This window comes from Chiloscyllium plagiosum, unplaced genomic scaffold (assembly GCF_037043375.1).
Source record: "Chiloscyllium plagiosum isolate Xiang-an unplaced genomic scaffold, Cpla_swu_hap1 HiC_scaffold_6, whole genome shotgun sequence".
Classification (NCBI taxonomy): Eukaryota; Metazoa; Chordata; class Chondrichthyes; order Orectolobiformes; family Hemiscylliidae; genus Chiloscyllium; species Chiloscyllium plagiosum.
Window position 1 is genome coordinate 27,139,869 of NW_028270144.1, and position 14,377 is coordinate 27,154,245.

Below are 14,377 nucleotides of genomic sequence, written 5' to 3' on the forward strand. Positions count from 1 at the left end.
ATCGCTTCTATCTGTCTCGCCAACTGATCCACTCGATCTGATAGATTATAAAAATATTTTTGTGAATTAAAACAACAACTTGGAGAGAACTGCAAGGGTGATTTTCAAGAGTATATTTGCTAAGTGCTAATTTGGAAGTCCTATTGTTTCTTTCTGTTTTATGAGGAATAGTTGGTTTTACACAAAGGTAAAGTTCTACTCAAGCCAAATGAACCTGACCTGTGGATACAATTAGTTCATTTCAAAACTCCACGGAGCTACTCTCTCTGCTGTGGCTTATGATCATTGCCCAGAATTTGCTACAGCAGGAGAGCTTATGGCATGCCCCATTAGTGGACATTTAGGCCTCAACTTTTCAGGCAAATAGTTTTGTCTTTTGTGTTGCTGGATGTGCGAGTTAATAATGGTGTGGAGATGGCAGCAGCACTTAATGGTAAGCTGTCATTTTGTAAGCATAACGGTGTTATGTAGCGATTTACAATTCACAGGTTATCTCTTTGCTGTCACAAGTCACCAGATGAATCACTGCACTGATAATGGTGAGCAGTATTAAACTCATTTTTTTCCAGAAAAAGTTGTCTCTGGCCTGACCTTGGAGGATCAGGTTAATGAACGTTCCACCAGTAACATCATCACTGCAAAATTCAGGCCAAGGCTTCATCAGTTTCCTTTATTCAACAACATGTCTCTCTTTTCTGCAAAATTGGGCAGTCATTCAGATCTGTTTCTTTTCACTTTTGTTTTGCTTTAATTCCTTCAAGAGCTTACTCATGTTTTTGTCATTTTTTTCCCATCAGCCCAATATTTCTTTCTTCTCTTTTACACTGATAATAGAATTGCACCTTGATCGCTGAACACCAAGAAATATGAACTATGCTTCAATAGCACTAAAGATAAATTACTCAGTATGAAGATGACCTAGCACCTTTTGCATCACTGTACAAAATAGCAACAAAATCTTTAAATTGGGCATCACATCACCTTCAATTTGTGAGTTGGCAAGGCAGAGGGATAAAAGCTCCCAACAAGAAAATCATTTGGCAAGTGTGTTATTTTGCAGCAGGATTGACATATCTGAAATCCCATGTGGGCAATTATACTGCAATACACTAACTCCTCAACTATACAATAGATATAAGAATTTAAATGATATTTTGACATATATCTTCAAATGGAAACCTGCCTTTTCACTTGGTCCTCATCCATCTCAAAAAGCTGGTACAGCTTATTACAATGTATATCTGCCACATGAAGTATATTGATATTTTTATTTAAATAAAGCTTATTTATCTCTTTCCAAAGCTAGTGACAGATGACGCAGGCAAAGTGTGTGCTTATGTCTGTTTTTGTAGAAAGCTTTTCCTGGAACAGGTTGTCAGCCTGTTGCCAGAGGCTATTGCTTGAGGGATGCCACTGTGCCTCAAGTGTGGCTGAGCAGGAGACTCTCCCACTCTTCCAACCTACCATTGGTGTACTACAAGGGGTTACAAGTTGATAAGCAACTTTCTCAGTTGCATTAGGAAATTGAAATCCAGTTATTAAATTTGGATTAACATGTTAGATTGATTAATAATCAACATTAAAATGCCAGATTATTGGAAAAACTCTTTTGGTTCACAAATGTGAAGTCTGCTGTCCTCAAACAGTGATATTTTTGGTTCTTAACTGCCCTCTGAAGTGTTCTCACAAGCTATTCAGTTATAGGTCCCTCATCAACATCCTCTCAAGGGTCATTAGGATGAGCAATTGATGCTAAACCCTTGTAGTGGAAAACCTACACAGTGCAGGGGCTACATTATGTAAAACATGGATCGTTGGGCACCTGGAATTAAAACACAGGCTGGGTAGAGTCTCTGTTATAATGCCAAGATCAATAGTCTGGGCTCAAATTTATACTTATTTTGAAAAGCATATTTTTGCTGAAATTTATCTCCAGTTCACCAAGCTCAATAGACAATAGACAATAGGTGCAGGAGTAGGCCATTCTGCACTTCGAGCCTGCACCACCATTCAATATGATCATGGCTGATCATCCTTAATCAGTATCCTGTTCCTGCCTCAAAGTCTGTCAAGAACCAGAAAAGATATACAGTCTTTTCCAATGTGATTTTAAAACATAAGGTTGAATTTCTCAATTTTTTAAAATGCCATTTTTGGGGTGCTTCATCACTCTGTTTACCAGTATCTTCAGATCTCAATTCGTGATATGTGTGTCAGCTGCCCCTTCTGAGCTACAATCTACACACTGATGGCTAAGAATCACAGTGTAAAGGGCAGTCCTTTCCTTGTAGTGTTGAAGTGGTGTCTATGGAGTGGACCAGAAAGGCCTAGTAGCAATGAGTCTCTGGCCTCCACCTCTCTTGCTGCATAGGAAAGATGCCAGCAAGACCCTGTGCATAATTAACATGGAAAGCAGCGCAACGTTACTTGAAAAATATCTCCATGAGCCATTTCAACATTAGAAGGAAAGGACTGCCCTTTACACTGTGATTCTTAGCCATCAGTGTGTAGATTATAGCACAGAAGGAGCAGCTGACACACATATCACGTATTGATATCTGGAGATGCTGATGGACAGGGTGGTGGAGAGAAAGGGAGTGCACTTTTCACCAGATGCAACCAGTCCCAACAGGGATAACCACTCAGATCAGCGTATTGTCTGGAGTGAAAATAATCTCCGAGCAATGCTTTGAGAAGGCTCTTGACTTTGTGCACTCCACAAGGGTAAGTGAAACCATTTTGTCTCTATTATCCATTTCTCACAAAGCCGCCACTAAGGCTTATAGTTCACCACATTCACCAATGCATTCAGCATCTCATTTAACAACTCTCACCAACCTCATTCATCAAAACTGGCCTTCTTGCCCTCTGCATTTTGTATTCACTCACTTGGGGCACCTTATCACTTCTGCTGCTCCTGAATCACAGTTCCATCTTCCATCTACTTTCATTCCACTCATTCACTACTTTGTTGCACAACAGAGCTGAGAGAGTATAAAGATGGGTGGTGGGTAGCCAACATGCATGTGTTCACTGCCACAAAGAGGAGCTCCTTGAAATGGCAAGAGAATGGCAGTAATGGAAGGATGTTGTAAAACTTGAAAGGGTTCAGAAAAGATTTACAAGGATGTTGCCAAGATTGGAGGATTTGAGCTATAGGAAGAGGCTGAATAGGCTAACGCTGTTTTCCCTGGAGTGTCAAAGACTGAAGGGTGACCTTATAGAGATCTATAAAATCATGCGATGCATGGATAGGATAAATAGACAAAGTCTCTTCTCTAGGGTCGGAGAGTCCAGAACTAGAGGACATAGGTTTAGGGTGAGAGGGGAAAGATATAAAAGAGACCTAAGGAGCAACATTTTCACGTAGGTGGTAGTACGTGTATGAAATGAGCTGCCAGAGCAAGTGATGGAGACTGGTACAATTACAACATTTAAAAGGCATTTGGATGGGTATATGAATAGGAAGGTTTTGAAAGGATATGGGCCGGGTGCTGGCAGGTGGGACGAGATTGGGTTGGGATATTTAGTCGACGTGGACGAGTTGGACTGAGGGGGTCTGTTTCCATGCTGTATATCTCTATGATTCTGTGACTCTGTAACTGCTTAGTTTCCAGTCAACCAAGTAAACCACATTGTTCTGTGTTGTGCTGCTCTCCAATTAGTCTACAAAGAACACATTCTTAACATGCTCAAGCTGTTATCCCTACTGCACATCTAATGGCCTCTCTTCTTCTCTGTACATACTATTGACACCCACAGCCTCTGCCAGAAATACGCCAGCCCCTTATCCCATTGGATCCTCCTTTACCTCTAAGGAAGAAGCCATAGATTCCTCGGAAAATGCATCACTGCACTCAGAGGACTATCTGAGACCAGATATCTGTCTTAGGCAGAGCTTGACCCCATAACTTGGTTGTTAATAACTTTGTGTAAATGCACAGATGTGCAGGCAAGTAAGTGGGAAGTGCTTGATAAACTGTATCAAAGGTTGAAGGAGTCCATCGATGTTATTAGTATGGTATGTATATCCGACTATCTCCATGGACATGTTGACAGCCACCACAGAGAGTTCCATTAGACAAGCTCTTTATTGAATTCAATTTCACCATCTGCCGTGTGAGATTCGAGCCTATGTCCTCATAACATTAGCCAGGGTTTCTGCATCATTGTTCCAGTGACATTACTATTGCATCACTGACTCCCCAATCTGTTGCAAAATCCTGACATGTTGTGTCCGACATAACCTAAGCAGGTGAATAGATAATGTTATGGATGCTGAGATTTGAGGAGAGCAGCAGCGGTATTCTGGGGTGGCACAGTGTCTCAATGGTTAGCACTGCTGCCTTACAGCACCAGGAATGTGCACACTAGGTGGATTAAACATGGGAAATGCAGGAATGGGAAGGTGTGTGGGTCTGGTGGGATGTTATTTGGAGGATCAGTGAAAAATCAATGGGCTGAATGGCCTCCTTCCACACTGTAGAGATTCTATAATGATGGCATTGAATGAGGGTTGGGTGGGGGGGGGGGGGGGGGGGGGGGATAGGTGGGAGGGGAATAGTCGCTTTCATATGTTAGAGCAATGCAATATCAGACACAACAAGTCAGAAAGAACCTAGCGAATAGCAGCTTCCAAAGCATCTGTTTAAATGCTTCATAACACCTGCTGCTCCCTCATCCAGGACTGAGAACATCATATCTTTCATTCATGATCACGTATCCAAGAACCATGCTCTGATTTCTGCCATGATCAGATTAAAAGATAGCTCGACACAGATCCCTTTGACCTTCCATTATCATTCACCTTTCAGCGTCTATGGTACCATTTACAGTGCTAAATGAGTTTATAATGCTTAAGCACACTTCACTCCAACTTGTAAAGTGTTAGAGGCTGCTCTTCCAGTAAATATTCCCTCCAGAGCAATCTGCTATGAGGCAAAGTTTGGATTCTAATGGATATTTGGATATCACCCATTCATGAATGGGTGTGCTTTCTCTCATAAAGCACAAAGGTAGAATGAGCTTTGCCCCAGAGAAATGTGCATTCATAATTGATCACATAGTCCCACACACAAAGTGGTTCTAAGTGTGCTTTGCAAGTGTAGGTAGGGATCCATTATGACATTAAATTTGGCCTAAGCAATCTTCTCAGTAATGCCATTTAATGCTGTACTTATGAACATAAGGACTGAAGGATGGATGACTAAATTCTTCGAGGTGAAATTCTCCTCCTCCCTCTACAAGGATCTCAGTCAGTGTCTCTCTCACTGAACTCCCCAGGTCATCTCCTCTGCACTGAAGCTACCTATCACCTTCAAAGCTACTTTTCCCCCAACTCTCCCCAACCTCCTATTTATGTCTCAGAGCAGTTCCACCCACTCCCCTCCACACTCCCACATATTTCTGATGAAGAGCTAACGGCCGAAACATCGACTCTCCTGCTCCTCGGTTGCTGCCTCACCTGATGTGCTTTTCCAGCGCCACACTTTTCAACTCTGATCTCTAGTGTCTGCAGTCCATGAACCTTGAATGTCTTGCCGAGCTGCAACTTCACAGGGTTAGAGTTCACCGACAAGATGGAGGAGCTGGCAACACTTGGAATTGTCTGAAATGAAAATTCTGCTGTGTGTATGTTGTTCCTCTTCCAGCTGGGTGCTTACTGGCATTGTATCATCTCTTTATGAGCAAGGAGCAGCTGGAGTAAGGTTGAGTTCCTTTGACGACTACTCACCTGACAGTAGATACTGAGCACCAATGAGTAAAACCAAGGACTGCAGATCTGCATGCATTGCTGGCAGCTATTGAGCATTCTGTTGGACCTAGCTCTTCATGTTGGCTGCTATCCTATCCATGGGAATGCTAAAATTAGGTTAATCAGACAGAAACACATTAGTGACAATGTCGATGCACCATCTTTGAGCTATCTGATTTAAAATGATAGAAACAGTCTTTTCAATAATACAGAGACTATTTTCTAGCCATATTGTAGCTGATGGTAATGATAGATAAGCCAGAGCTCAGAGTCAATTTTTTTCTCTCTCAGTTTGGTTACCGTGGTGCTCAGATAATGAACATATTCATAAGAGGCTGTCAATGAACTCTTGAGAAAAGAACATAAGTTCATTAGCACAACAGAAAAGGAAATAAACAACAATATATACTTAAGAAAGTTTTGAAAGCTCCATTATAAATAGGAAATAGAAAGATTCAATTATAATATTCTTTGGAGGCTCTAGAAATCCTCTTTTTGACCCATTATTTTAAAAAACAATGTGTTTGCGCTCTTTTAAAAAAAATCAATTTACCAGAACTAAGAAATCAAATCCCACTTACTTCTATTTCAGAACCCAAGTTCCCAAAAATAATATAAATATGTAATAGACCTTCAAACATTTTCAACAAAGGGTTACTATTTTCAAGGAGTAATGTTGATGAAATTTCTCTGAACTTGCATCACCCAGGAACATTACATCAATTATTACTCCCTAATAAAGCTGTTGCCTCATGCTTAGTTAGTTCATATAACCAGTCAGATGGTGAGCCATAGAGTGTGTCTAATGAATCTATGAGATTTTCCTGAGATTACTCTTTACTCATAGACTGAGTAAAAATGATAGATGACCAATTAACTAAAGCATGCATCAAGTCTGATTTGGATTTGTAAGGATTTGCTTACTTTCCTGTTCTTGTGAGATTTACAAGAAGTGGGTTTGTTCAATGTTCAATTTTTCTGCCTATTATGAATTTTTGTGATTCGCAGCTTACGAAATCACATCAACTATACTTTAATTTTTGTTTGCAACAGATATGGTGTATTCAAGCAATTTGTTTCTTGTATGCTACAATTTCCAGAATTCACAGTAATTGGGCCTGAGAGAAGCAATCACCTCATTTCTCTTCATTAGATCAGACATATAGGACCCGGCTGTAGTTCCAATTTGAACGGTTATTGGATTTAATTGAAGTAAAACTGCCAAATTCACATCTGCTTAAAATATCACTTTAACTCATGTTGAACAGAGACTTTATTTTTGAAGGACAATAGTTTGTATCAAGTCAAATCCAGTCAATGTTTTATGCCAGTAGAGGATTTGAACAGCAATTCCTGCTAATGTTCTTTATTATGAAGTCTGGCACCAGTAAATGGTTCAGAGTTGCATATGAAGAGATTTTGCTACCAGTCTTGACTGGATGCAAGTCAAAGCAGATGAACCCATACCACATCTTCTAATTCAATTCTGCTTTGACTGTTTTCATCACAATAAATTTATGGAAAGAGGTATTATGCTGATGTAGTCAATCCATTAGGGAAGTTGTTTTTTTTAATATATCAGTGTTAGGGGATGCTTCATAACACAGCAAGAATTTGCAATAAAATTGGTGAACAAACGTAGAAAAGTATGAAGGAAAAGAGGGGAGAGGTATAGGAAATTTCAGAACGTGGGGATGAGGCAGTTGTGGAGTCTCAAGATTGGATAAGGTGCATAAGGACAGGAAGAATGGAAATAATTTCCATGGACAAGATAAGCTGAGAGAGTATGAGTGAATGAGCATGAGATGAGAAATGAGCCTGGAGGGGTGTAGGCCCAGGGTAGGAGAAGTCTTAAAAAAAGCAAAGTTAAAAATCACACAACACCAGGTTATAGTCCAACAGGTTTATTTGGAAGTACAAGTTTTCAGAGTGCTTCTTCCTGATGAAGGAATAGTGCTCCAAAATCTTGTACTTCCAAATATTCCTGTTGGAATATAACCTGGTGTTGTGTGATTTTTAACTTTGTCTACCCCAGTCCAACACCGGCACCTCCACTTCTTTAAAAAAAAAGCAGAGAAGGAATAAGGAAGGGTAGCGGAGAAGATAATCTCGTTCTTAGTGACAAAGAGGTCTATGAGCATTTCAAAAAGATAATTGGAGATGATGATGTAGGGATGTGAGAGAATAGATTCCTGAGATAATTGGTCGTGCCGACAACAAGGTTGTTGTATCTTTGCTCTCCAGGGTCCTGGAATTGCGTTGGCTCCAGCAGAGAGAATTGTGGCCTGATTGCGCCTCATGTCGTCCAACCAGATTAGGTGATGAAACCAATTGTTCACCAGACGCACTGCAGTCTATGTCCTTATGATATGAGGGAATAGAGGTTCCGGCTAGTCAAGGAGAGAAGACCATGATGCATTAGGCTAAGCAAGCAATATTAGATTATGTTACAATCCTCGTAATGGCCATTAAATTTCATAAAGAAATTTGAACTTCAAATAATAGTTAGAAGAAAAGATAAGAGTTTACTTTTTAAGATGCTCACTTAACATACAGACTAAAAACACTATTGACTGAAGATTAGTTTCCTAGACAACTTGATTTGCTCTATTATTGTCACAGGTACTGAGATCTATGAAAAGTATTGTTTGCATGTTAACCAGACAAATCATATCTTACATAAATACATCAGGATAATAGAACAGAATTCAGAATATAGTGCTACAGCTAGAGGGAAGAAGCAGAGAAAATTTAATACATAAGGAGTCTGTTAACAGTGGGAAATAAGCTATTGTTTTGTTTGGTTTTCAAACTTTTGTATTTTCTACCTAATGGAGGAGAGTAGAAGAGAGTGTAATGAGGGTGGTGCAATTTAAACTGTTGAACAGAAATAATTTTAACACAATTGAAAAATCCAACTATTAAGTGTGCATTATACTGTTTTTAAGCTGAGAATTAATTTACCCACAATCAGCCAAAATGATTATTAACTCCCATTTTTCCTTTCCTGACCTAAGACCCTCTTCACTCCAGAACTGCATTTCATACTGTGGTCTTAAAATTACTCCCTCTAGGTAGTGCCTTGCAAATCTTCCAGCTATATTTTAATTCCCAAAGTGTGGGACGTAAGGGTCACCACTAGTGTACCTGCTGACTACATCTGCGGGAAGTGTACCCAACTCCAGCTCCTCGAAAACCGCGTTAGGGAACTGGAGCTAGAGCTGGATGAACTTCGGATCATTCGGGAGGCAGGGGGAGTTATTGAGAGGAGTTACAGGGAGGTAGTCACTCCTCAGGGACAAGAAAAAGGCAGATGGGTTACAGTCAGGGGACGGAAAGGGAACCGGCAGGCAGTGCAGGGATCCCCGTGGCCATTCCCCTCAACATAAAATATACCGTTTTGGATACTGTTGGGGGGAGGGGGTACTTACCAGGGGAAAGCAGTGGGGCACAGGACTCTGGCACAGAGTCTGTCCCTGCTGCTCAGAAGGGAAAGGGGAAGAGGAGCAGGGCAGTAGACATTGGGGACTCCATAGTTAGGGGGACAGATAGGCGGTTCTGTGGGGACGAGAGAGACTCATGGTCGGTGTGTTGCCTCCCAGGTGCCAGGGTTTGTGATGTCTCTGATCGTGTTTTTGTGATCCTTAAGGGGGAGGGGGAGCAGCCCCAAGTCGTGGTCTACATAGGCATCAACGACATAGGTAGGAAGAGAGATGGGGATTTAAGGCAGAAATTCAGGGAGCTAGGATGGAAGCTTAGAGCGAGGGCAAAGAGAGTTGTTGTCTCTGGTTTGTTGCCCGTGCCACGTGCTAGTGAGGCGAAGAATAGGGAGAGAGAGGAGTTGAACACGTGGCTACAGGCATGGTACAGGAGGGAGGGTTTTTGATTCTTGGATAATTGGGGCTCTTTCTGGGGTAGGTGGGACCTCTACAAGCAGAATGGTCTTCATCTGAACCAGAGGGGTACCAATATCCTGGGGGGGGGATTTCGCTAAGGCTATTGGGTGGGTTTAAACTAATCCAGCAGGGGGATGGGAACCAAAATTGTAATTCGAGTATAGAAAAGGCTGAGAGTAGGGAGGTCCAAAATCAAGTTTCAGGGATGCAAGATGGCACCGGCAAGCAAGAAGTTGGTTTGAAGTGTGTCTACTTCAATGCCAGGAGCATCCAGAATAAGGTGGGTGAATTTGCAGCATGGGTTGGTACCTGGGACTTCAATGTTGTGGCCATTTCAGAGAAATGGATAGAGCAGGGACAGGAATTGTTGTTGCAGGTTCCAGGATTTAGATGTTTCAGTCAGAACTGAGAAGATGGTAAAAGAGGGGGAGGTGTGGCATTGTTGGTCAAGGACAGTATTACAGTTGCAGAAAGGATGTTTGGGGACTCGTCAACTGAGGTAGTATGGGCTAAGGTTAGAAACAGGAAAGGAGAGGTCATTCTGTTGGGAGTTTTCTATAGGCCTCCGAATAGTTCCAGAGATGTAGAGGAAAGGATAGCAAAGATGATTCTCGATAGGAATGAGAGAGACAGGGTTGTTGTCATGGGGGACTTCAACTTTCCAAATATTGACTGAGAACACTATAGTACGAGTACTATAGATGGGTCAGTTTTTGTCCAGGGTGTGCAGGAGGGCTTCCTGGCACAGTATGTAGACAGACCAACAAGGGGCGAAGCCACATTAGATTTGGTACTGGGTAATGAACCCAGTCAGGTGTTAGACTTGGAAGTAGGTGAGCACTTTGGTGATAGCAATCACAATTCTGTTATGTTTACTTTAGTGATAGAAAGGGATAGGTGTATACCACTGGGCAAGAGTTACAGCTGGGGGAAAGGCAATTACGATGCAATTAGGCAAGATTTAGGATGCATAGGATGGGGAAGGAAACTGCAGGGGATGGGCACATTAGAAATGTGGAGCTTATTCAAGGAAAAGCTCCTGAGTGTTCTAGATAAGTATGTACCTGTCAGACAGGGAGGAAGCTGTAGAGTGCGGAAGCCGTGGTTTACGAAGGAAGTGGAATCTTTGGTCAAGAGGAAGAAGAAGGCTTATGTTAGGATGAGATGTGAAGGCTCAGTTAGGGTGCTTGAGGGTTACAAGGTAGCCAGGAAAGACCTAAAGAGAGAGCTCAAGAAGAGCCAGGAGGAGACATGAGTAGTTGTTGTCAAATAGGATCAGGGTAAATCCTAAGGCTTTCTATAGGTATTTACGGAATAAAAGAATGATGAGAGTAAGATTAGGGCCAATCAAGGATAGTAGTGGGAAGTTGTGTGTGGAGTCAGAGGAGATAGGGGAAGCACTAAATGAATATTTTTCAACAGTATTCACTCTAGAAAATGGCAACGGTGTCGAGGAGAATACTGAGATAAAGGCTACTAGACTAGGTGGGATTGAGGTTCACAAGGAAGAGATATTAGAATTCCTGCAGAGTGTGAAAATAGATAAGTCCCCTGGGTCGGATGGGATTTATCCTAGGATCCTCTGGGAGGCCAGGGAGGAGATTGCCGAGCCTTTGGCATTGATCTTTAAATTGTCATTGTCTACAGGAATAGTGCCAGAAGACTGGAGGATAACAAATGTGGTTCCCCTATTCAAGAAGGGGAGTAGACACAACCCAGGTAATTATAGACCAGTGAGCCTTACTTCAGTTGTTGGTAAAGTTTTGGAAAAGGTTATAAGAGATAAGATTTATAATCATCAAGAAAAGAATAATTTGATTAGGGATAGTCAGCACGGTTTTGTGAAGGGTAGGTTGTGCCTCACAAACCTTATTAAATTCTTTGAGAAGGGGACCAAACAGGTAGATGAGAGTAAACTGGTTGATGTGGTGTATATGGATTTCAGCAAGGCATTCGATAAGGTTCCCCACAGTAGGCTATTGTACAAAATGTGGAGGAATGGGATTGTAGGTGATATAGCAGTTTGGATCAGTAATTGGCTTGCTCAAAGAAGACAGAGGGTGGGTGATTGATGGGAAATGTTCATTCTGGAGTCCAGTTACTAGTGGTATACCAAAAGGGTCAGTGTTGGGTCCACTGCTGTTCATCATTTTTATAAACGACCTGGATGAGGGCGTAGAAGGGTGGGTTAGTAAATTTGCAGGTGACACTAAGGTCGGTGGAGTTGTGGATAGTGACAAAGGATGTTGTAGGTTACAGAGAGACATAGATAAGCTGTAGAGCTGGGCTAAGAGGTGGCAAATGGAGTTTAATGCAGACAAATGTGAGGTGATTCACTTTGGTCGGAGTAACCGGATTGCTAATGGTAAGAATCTTGGCACTGGGCTAATAGTAAGATTCTTGGTAGTGTAGATGAGCAGAGAGATCTCGGTGTCCAGGTACACAGATCCTTGAAAGTTGCCACCCAGGTTGACAGGGTTGTTAAGAGTTGAAACTTTATTGCTGGAACAGCACAGCAGGTCAGGCAGCATCCAGGGAACAGGAGATTCGACGTTTCGGGCACAGGCCCTTCTTCAGGAAAGAAGGCATACAGTGTTTTAGCTTTTATTAATAGAGGGATCGAGTTCTGGAACCATGAGGTTATGCAATAGCTGTACAAAACTCTGGTGCAGCCTCATTTGGAGTATTGTACAGTTCTGATCACCGCATTATAAGAAGGATGTGGAAGCTTTGAAAAGGGTGCAGAGGAGATTTACTAGGATGTTGCCTGGTAATGAGGGAAGGTCTTACAAGGAAAGGCTGAGGGACTTGAGGCTGTTTTCATTGGAGAGAAGAAGGTTGAGAGGTGACTTAATAGAATCATAAAAGATAATCAGAGGGTTAGATAGGGTGGGCAGGGAGAGCCTTTTTCCAAGAATGGTGACGGCGAGCACGAGGGAGCATAGTTTTAAATTGAGGGGTGATAGATATAGGACAGATGTCAGAGGTAGTTTCTTTACTCAGAGAGTAGTAAGGGTATGGAATGCTTTGCCTGCAATGGTAGTAGATTCGCCAACTTTAGGTACATTTAAGTTGTCATTGGACATGCATATGGACGTACATGGAATAGTGTAGGTTAGATAGGCTTCAGATTGGTACGACAGGTCGGCGCAACATCGAGGGCCGAAGGGCCTGTACTGCGCTGTAATGTTCTGTGTTCTATATCTTTGGTCTTTTCAAACAGAATATGAATCTCTCCCACATTATTTCACAGTGAACCAAAGGATCTTGTGGTCTATAACATTGTTCCTTCACTGCATCCTGATTGCTGAACCTATTTGTGATATTCAAGAAAGCTTATTAACTAAAATGACAATGGTTTGCTTTGCACCTTTCCCATCATAATGTTCATTGCCATAGCAACATGAATCACATGGTCTTTACATCCAAGTATGGAAACTGATTAGCTCTCTTTTGATTCCCAACTTTATCCTGTTCTGGATTCAAAAAGATAGTCCAAAGTACACTCTTTTACAACTTGGAATTTTGTACACTTCATTGGAATTTGCAAACCCACAGTCTATTCACTATCATCACATCTGCCTTGGCCAATGTCTGCATTGTGAAAAACTTGCACCTTCATTCCAGTAAAATGAACTAGGCCCTTCTTTAATCTTAAACAGCAAAACCACTCAAACCTGTTATCAAACAGTTTCAAAAAGTCACTTGATCGCCTTTGTTCTACCTAAAGTTATAGTTTCAAAGTAGAACTGTGCAATATTTGTATTAATAGGCTGCCTGTCATGCACTATACCTGATCTTTAATATAATTTCCCTATATAAGAGCAGAATATCAGGGACTGTGTTATAACAGTTGGTTGATGTGATGTCAACTGTTTTGCATCAATTCATGTGATAAATGCTAAGCCTCATAACAATTGCATCTCTGTAGAGGGAGGAACTGTATTTGGTCAATGGCCTTTCACAAGTTTATTTTTATAGATTAGAGTGAGTGGCGGATGCAAACTCTTCCACTCTTGGACATGGTAAGATCAGAGACAGGAAAGGCACTTGATTACATGGAATGATGACCAAACATAGCCTATCACCATCCTGACTCCACTGGACTTAAGTCTTGGGTGAGAAGGCCAATGGTCAACCTTCCTACCATACTGCTAAGTTAGGTCCTTAGGTGGCCAATTCTTGCCAGCTAAGTGCCTCATCCTAGTACTGATCACCACAGCTGTAAGTGGAACTGTTGCCATGCAGTGTTGATGACAAGTCAAACTATGTAGCCCACTTGTCATCTCAACTGGGGATGGGTCGTAGCTAGGAGTAAGGGCCTCAGATTGGCTGGCACATCTTATCGGTCAGGATTTCAGCACCCTTGGTTCCAGGAAAAATCTTCCCTGCCTACTTGGCCTGTGGTTCAGTAAACCTTTCCTGGAAGAGGTAGTTCCCTGGTTTTCAATTAACAGGCAATACTCCCATTACCTCATCAAGACTCCAGCAGAGAGTGACAATATCATATAGACAGTGCTCAATGGACAGATCTGGAAAAGGTAAGAGGTCAAGATGTTCAGGGCGGCAATTCTGGAAACAAGAAGGGGAAGACTCCTGATCAAAAAAGAGAGCATAAGTGTGGAAGTCATGGAAGAAGGCCTCAGTTTCATTGCTCAGCTTGAAATTCATTAGGAAGATGTTTGGGCAGTGAAAACTGTGGACTGAAAGCTTCGTGTCAAGTGGA